A 7,958-nucleotide genomic window follows, 5' to 3' on the forward strand; every position below is an offset into this window, starting at 1 on the left:
CAGTATTTAATCTTAACCTGCTACATAGGTGTGTCTTTTACAAGGCAAATATATCACAATTGCTCCAGATAATTGGAATGTAAAATAATATATTGGCAATGCAATGCGAACGACTGTATTAGACATATCAACAAAATGAAGAGCAAATCCATATGATTATGATATATTATCAGGTCACATGGCAGCATTAACCATCTCATATTTTATTTAGGCAAACTTTACATGAATATAAAGAATTCTCAGAGGTCAATCGATGTGCAACAATGAAAACAAAATTGAATCGAATAAAATCTAAATACAAATTAGCATGCTACGACTTGAATCATACATAACTACCCCCCCCCCCCCCCTTTCATTTATTCTTCGTTGTTCCTCTATTCTGTTTGTTGTTGTTGTTGTGGTTTTTTTTTTCAAGCATCCTTTTTTTCAGACTTCAAAAATCCAACATTCCATATAATCATTAACTTTTGGGGCTTCATCTTATTTTTCCTTGACTTTTTCACTTCCCTTCTTCGTCTTTGAAATAGGACGTAATTATAACAGAGTGTATCCAATGAGTGTTGATCTTTGGGGAATTTGCAAAAGTTATCTTTCATCTTTTTTTACTTCTTCCTCTTATGTTCTATGGAAATAAATTAGATGACTTTCAGCGGAATACAATCAAAGGTGGAAATATGACTGACGGGGCTACTTTTGTGATCCAATTCCATTCTTCTGCGTTTGATAACAGTAAGTTTAGTAGAATGCATCAAGCGTATCCAGAAATTGCAATTCCGCTAAAATCATGGAACTTATTGTAATATCATCAGTGACAGTGACAAGCGAAAAGGAAGATGATCATAATTCTTTATACGTGTCGGCCAAGTAATGATGAATTCATATTAACATCGATTCATTCCCGGCTTACATATCTTATTTCTACTTATTTTTACGGAACTATGATCCATGATATGATTACTTCTGTCAAAACTGTAGCAATCCCCCCCCCCCCCAAAAAAAAAGATAAATAAATAAAGTCGTCCATGCATGGGTGATGCAACACACAAACACACACACACACACGCACACGCACACAACGCTGCAAGGTATGCAAAGCTTGTCCTTGTCTTGAGATTTAGTGTTTAGTGTTCAGTTATGTTTTTATCAACGGGGGAATAGTAGAGTCATGGCACCATCACCTCATTTAATAAACAGTTACGACTGCTACAGAGTTGGAGATCTTTCAAATTCCCATGATACTTTGCATTGATGAAACCTGTATTATTCTGTTCATCTGATCTAAAGCTTGACTGAATTTCAAGGGTGAAATTCAGAGATCTGGTGCACCCTTTTGGTGAAATATTCGATTTTTGTTTCTATCAAGAAAGCAAGGAAAATATGTATTCAGAGAAATATGCTTAGGAGATATTTATGCGGAGGTGATTTAATGTTCGGAACAATTGTATTTATTTTTTTGGTGGTATGTGTTTGGTTTTTTATTTGCCAGTTTCTTCTCTGTTGTCATGTTTGATCTTCTATATACATGCACATATCTATATCTTTTCGATTTTGAAGGGCCATGAGCACTGAAAGGTGGACCTGCGCACTATACAAGTAGCCATTATTATTATTATTATTTTATCATTATTATACCCCCTCCCACAAGAGGGAGAGATTGTATTTTCAGACCTGAAATTCTGATATACATGTATGGTGCACACTGTTGGTGAAATATGAGATTTTTGTTTCGCTGAAAAAGTAAGTAAAATAAATGTATTTCTAGAATTGAAATGAAAATAATTATATCGTATCAACATTTGGGAAATTATCGATCAAAGGTGTACTAAATCTATGGGATAGGGGAACCGAGCGGTGGAGGGGTTAGGAAGGGGGTATCATCCTCCTATTTGTGAGGGAGCATTCGTATTTTGTAAGGGAAAGATCTGATACATAATTTGTGATAAAATATTCGGAAATTTGTCAATATCAAAAGTGCACAAAGTCTGTGGAAAGGGACAAAATGAGTGAGCTCTTGAGTTTTCTATGATTGCAAATTCAACGATATGGTGCATAGATCATACTTCTCGTGGAATATTTGGACAATTTTAAATAAAAAAGATATGGTTTTTTTATCATTATATAAGGAATTATTGGGGGAGCAAAATGATTTTGTTTTCCGCCAAAATGTTCATGGGTAGGGAGGGGAGCAACTGCCCCTTTGCTCCCATATAGGATCGACGCCCTTGATCATCCCTATATGCCCATAGATAATATATCCTGACTGATCATTTCATCAATGATTCAGGAAATAGGAAAGGAATATACTCTGGCCGTACTGTTTTATTTTCATTTTTGGTAGGTAATTTGTAGATGGTCATAGCAGGTATACTGGTATGGTATTTTACGTTTTCAACATCTTAACCATTCTTTAACTTTTCATGTGTCACGTTCGCGCGCCTGACTTAGTGTTCCAAGTTCACATATTATGCTTAAACGCACAAACCCGTCCAAACCGATAGTAAAATCGCCAAATGTCACAGCACAATGAAAACATTTCTCGCGATTCCATTCATGTCACATTTAGCTTGCATTTAACGTGGTGATTGAATTTCAGGATGTGTTCCTTAATGGATTGGCGGGTAAATTCTAAGTTTCTGTCACTTTTTTTGTGTGCAGAAGACAATTATGTAGCTACCGATAATTTGACAGAAAAAAAAAACACATAGATTTGTCATAGCTTGGCATTTATTTTACAAAGTTTCCGAAAGCATTACTACGTGACTGCCTCAGAATAATGTGCACACAGGTGGTTTACACCATAGAACACGAAGAGTTCAATCGATATTTAGCGAGCAAGTGAAGTGAGACAGCGCTTGAAAAAAAAAAGTATGTATACAAATCTTATAAATAGACAGAATACAGATAAGCTCTGTTTAGCTTTAACGGGGGGGGGGTGTGAGGTCGGAAATTGCCAAAATTTACAATCACACTTCTTCTTCTTCTTCTTCTTCTTCTTCTTCTTCTTCCATTTTTTTTTATTACTTCAGGGGGATGTTTGTACAGACCACATCCACCGCCCCCCCCCCCCCCCCCCCGATTTACGTCCATGACGTTATATTTGTGTCACACAATGTATGAATACATGGATTAACTAGCATAAGACATTATTGCATTTAATTCCACAGCCAAGGTCTCCTTCAGCTTCATTGATAAAACCGTTGTTGCTGGAGGATATACCAATGTCAGGGTGGATGGGGTTGAAAACTTCGATATTGAACTGCATATTATCAGCTTGGTTGTTGATATCACCTTGACGAACCAGGCCATTACTCTGAATTCATCGCTTGATTTCGTCGTCATTGATTTCGCAATCGACGTGACGGTGAGTCGAGCATGGTGGAATGCGACACCAATTTGTTGTGATGCAAAATCCCAAAGTGCGCCATTAGCGCGACAGCGCGACAGCGCGACAGCGCGACAGCGCGATGTTGGTAACTCTTTATTCAACAAGGGTTGCCACTCCCAAGGAGGTATGAGAGTTGTCCTCTCATACCTCCTTGGTACTCCCAATGCTTTTACCATTCACATAGTTTAGTTTTGGTCTAGAAAAGAAAGGTACCGTGAAAAGTCTGTTCAGTTATCCTAACAGAAGAAGCGCAGTATCTAGGGCAAAGGTTAAAGTACATAACATTATCAAGCTCAACGAAGGAATTATGATAAGCTTTCTTTTAAAACCATTAGGCTAACATTACTGATTGAAACTGTTTATCACATTTTTGAAGAGGCAGAATAATCGCAATGGAAATTGAACGCTAATAACAACAATCTAAGATTTCTTTCAAAAATAATAGTGCTGACAATCTTTTTTTGTGTGTGTCTTTTCTTGTTTCAGGACAGTGCAATAGCTGTTCTCTGTGCGTTTCTGGTCAATGAAAGGTGCATTATTTTTCTTTTAGTCACTTACTGAAGTATGTCGTCTCAGCTCAGTCTCTCTTTCCCTTAACCTCCTCTCTCTTATTTCTCTGTTCGTGGTGTTCTCTGCATGTATATTGCCTATGGAAGAATTTTATGTTTCATGTTCGACAACGACAACAGCTTTTAAATGCAAGTACCAGTTGCCCTGTTTGGCGTTCATCGCCTTCTCACAAAAACTGTACCTGGAACCTTTGAAACAAATCACATTCTTCATAATACTGTACTTCGTGCATACCTCAAGATTTTGAATATTGGAAAATAATTGAGATTGCTTTTTTTTCTATCATCTTTTTTTCGAAGGTGTTAAAAATTTTGTATGCTGTACACAGGAGACAGGAGCTACATTGCATTTATATTTGATGTATAAACGAACAATTGAATGAGGGCCGATACATCCAATTACACGGATTTACGCAGCTGTATGTGTTGCAATAAATGAATTGATGTTAAAATTGAATCCCAACATAGGGTGATGATACATGTCCATTAATAAATCGTACATGCGGGGAGTCGTGTATTTCTAGTCATGAAATCCTGCATACATTGGTTCGCAAATAGGGAATGCGGAAAGAGTTGTTTTCTGATAGTAGTACTGTGCGGTGTGAGGAATGGTGAGCAAATTACCTGGCTATGTAGTAGCTGTTTAGAGTGAATTCAGAATTGACAGAGGCAGTGCGATATTCATTCCTTTACTCATTCATTCCTCCCTTCCCTTCTTCATTCATTCATTCATTCCTTCCTTCCTTCCTTCATTCATTCATTCATTCATTCATTCATTCATTTTCCCATTCCCAACAGAAACCTGTAAACCTCCTTTTTTATAAAAGTTGAACGTACAATTTACATTACATTGTACAATAAACTTAATTTATAAGTTTGTAAAACATTTAAAAAAACAGAAAAAAGTAGCAATTGCTTGTGCTAGCCTAGTGCTTGAATCCGTATGCAAAAAAAAATAAGCATTCTTGTGATCAAAAGCTTTTAACGATTTCATGAAGATGAAGCATTTGCTTTAAAATGTATGCATAAAACGGACCTTTTGCTTGTTTTTGCTAGCAGTTGCTTACGTCGAAGAATATAAATGAAAAAATCAAAAAGAAATGGAGAAAGAAATGAATGACTGTTAAACAAAGTTTTGTTAAGTTTCTACCCATGCAGTGTCAAAATCATGACAATTAATATGAATTATGCTCGTAGTCCGACTTATCATAAATTCGTTTCTTGCAACACAAACAGGCTCGTGATCTAATGAAAAACGAAGCTTGTAAGCATGCACTGCAAAAAGTCCGGTGTTAAATAGTGAACACCGAGCTGGTGTTAAGTTTTCGGTGCTCATTTATGGTGTTAAATTAACACCTCCGGGTGTCATTTCCAATATAAAACTGTTTTTTGAAGAGTTTCTTAGTAACTGCACTTCTTGTGGATTTTTAATTTAAACAAGACGACCAAGAATTTTACATTAAAATACTAGATTTTTGAAAAAATGTGAAAATAAATTTACACCGCAGTAACACCAGCTGGTGTGGTCTCTCATTGAAGCTGGACGGGTGTTAAACCATTGATATTTACACCAACAAATATCAAATCAACACCATGTGGTGTCATTTTTGAATTAACACCAGTACAGTGTCAAAATAACACCAAGTACAGTGTCAAATTAACACCACGAAGTGTCAGGTGAACACTTTTCAACACCATCACAGTGCATTTTCTACACCTGTGGCAGTGGTCCTCTATTGAAGTTTGATCGGTGTTAGATTTAATACCCATGGTGTTAAATCTAACACCGATGTTTTTACAGTGTGGTTAGACACAGATCACTCAATAAGCAATATGCCCATAACGCATTTACTTATAGTATTCCAAAGAGATACATAATGGTGTAGGTAATATACATGCATGTCATGAACAATAGGCCTTCTCGTTTTAAGGAAGAGAGGAAATACAGATATAAATAATGAGATATCAATGTTACGACACAGACACTATTTATGGAGCCGTGTGTGCAAGCAAAATAATATTATGGTGACAAAAACAATACGTACACACTCAGTTGGGCACGCATAAGAAACACATACACAATAGATATAGGAGCAATATTGTAATAAGAACAGAGATCACAATGACATTTCAACACAGCAAAGAACAAGGTAAAAAGAGAAGCAGAGAAGAGAGGAGTGTGAACATGCCACTCCAATTTCAGGAAAAGTGAAAATACGAAGATTACACCATTAGCGAATTTATTATAATTATATCGTATTTAGAAAACAAATATTGTCTCAGTTTACATATAAATGTAACAAACTTCGACAATCTGCTTTAACTGTTCACATGGTTACTTAAAATCTTCGCTGATATAGCAACAATCTAAAATAATACGAAATGTGAGCTCCACGAGCCATTTTTGCCTTTATGGGAGATTGATCATTGCCAGCACTTTATCGACATGATCATCCTGTCCATATTACCATAATAGTTGGCCTCCCCTATATACTCAGCAACAGTTTATACTATTAGTGCAATGAACAAGTACATACATTTTGATATGGCTTACCCTCCCTTTTCCACCATCACCACCTTCATTCTTCATAATCATCATCATCATCGGCAGCAGCAGCAGTAACATCAACATAATCATCAGCAGCTACAACAGTATCTGTGACATGGTTGAGATAACAGGAATCTCATAAAAGTTAACATGGTCATGCAACAAACCACCATAAGCATCAAATGAACCAACTTCAACTTTAAAATCTTATAGTATATCACCCTAACCTGTACGTCCAGACATAATGATCAACATTATTTTTGCTTGGTGTCTCTCTCAATCTATTTCCTTTTTTCTTTCTTTTCCTTGGATTGCTTGCTACGTTCCATTATTGCAGGAGTCAATGAAGTGATCAAAATATTAATGAAAGTAGTAATTTCAAGTTTTTGTTTTTTTTTACGATGGGCAAGATGCACTAAAGCTGCACAAATCCCTACACAGAGTATTTTGCTAACCTGGTTGTGTGTTGATTTCTTATTGATCAATAAAGCCAATGATGGCTTCGCTTTAACCAATGAGGATACAGGATACACTCTAAAAAAAAATCCGGGTCAGAACTGACCCGGAACTGGGTCCGTTGGGGTCACACTCCGTTCCGGGTAAAAAATGACTTGGAATTTGGTCATGAAGACCCAGAATGGGGTCACCCTGACCTAATTCATGACTCTGGATGGGGTCATATCTGACCCCATTCCTTGTCATTTCTGACCCGTAACGGTGTGTGACCCCAACGGACCCTCTCCGGGTCAGTTCTCACCCGGATTTTTTTTTTTAAGAATGTAGACAAACTAAGAATGTAGACAAACCTTTTCGAGTATAACAAGCTCATATATTTATGTATGTGTGTAGGTATGTATGTATACATGCATGTATGTACTATGCATATATATATATATATATATATATATTATATATTGAAACAAGAAAGAGAAAACTGACCAGAAACAAATAATAATAAATAGTGAGAACTTTGAGCAAAGAAAATGGGTTTTCATCGGGATTCGAACCCGAGACCTCCGGATTACTAGACCGGTGCTCTACCGACTGAGCTATTGAAAGCCCTAGATCGGTGTTCGTCCCAAACCCTTAATTCTCTTTGCTCGTGTGGTCAGAAGCTATAGTGTGTGTATGTGTGCCACACACACACACACATTAACCTGATATAAACCCAAAGGATGTAAATCAACTTTGGAATAGTTTCCAAAGTTGATTTACATCCTTTGGGTTTATGTCAGGTTGGTGTGTGTGTGTGTGTGGCACACATACACACACTATAGCTTCTGACCACACTAGCAAAGAGAATTAAGGGTTTGGGACGAACACCGATCTAGGGCTTTCAATAGCTCAGTCGGTAAAGCAACGGTCTAGTAATCCGGAGGTCTCGGGTTCGAATCCCGATGAAAACCCATTTTCTTTGCTCAAAGTTCTCACTATATATATATATATATGGGCCGTG

The 7,958-nt window shown here is 36.9% G+C and overlaps 1 non-coding gene across 1 annotated transcript; it reads right to left on the bottom strand.

Annotated features, from left to right (window-relative positions):
* Positions 1-7,488: 7,488 nt before the first annotated feature.
* On the bottom strand, positions 7,489-7,562 carry Trnat-agu (transfer RNA threonine (anticodon AGU)). Its single transcript has one exon. It is a non-coding gene; the product is annotated as a tRNA-Thr (tRNA).
* Between the last annotated feature and the right edge of the window lie 396 nt (positions 7,563-7,958).

The sequence above is a fragment of the Diadema antillarum genome, unplaced genomic scaffold, assembly GCF_040938485.1.
Source record: "Diadema antillarum isolate AM-2024a unplaced genomic scaffold, OU_Dant_1.0 seq00001014_RagTag, whole genome shotgun sequence".
In the NCBI taxonomy this organism is placed as follows: domain Eukaryota; kingdom Metazoa; phylum Echinodermata; class Echinoidea; order Diadematoida; family Diadematidae; genus Diadema; species Diadema antillarum.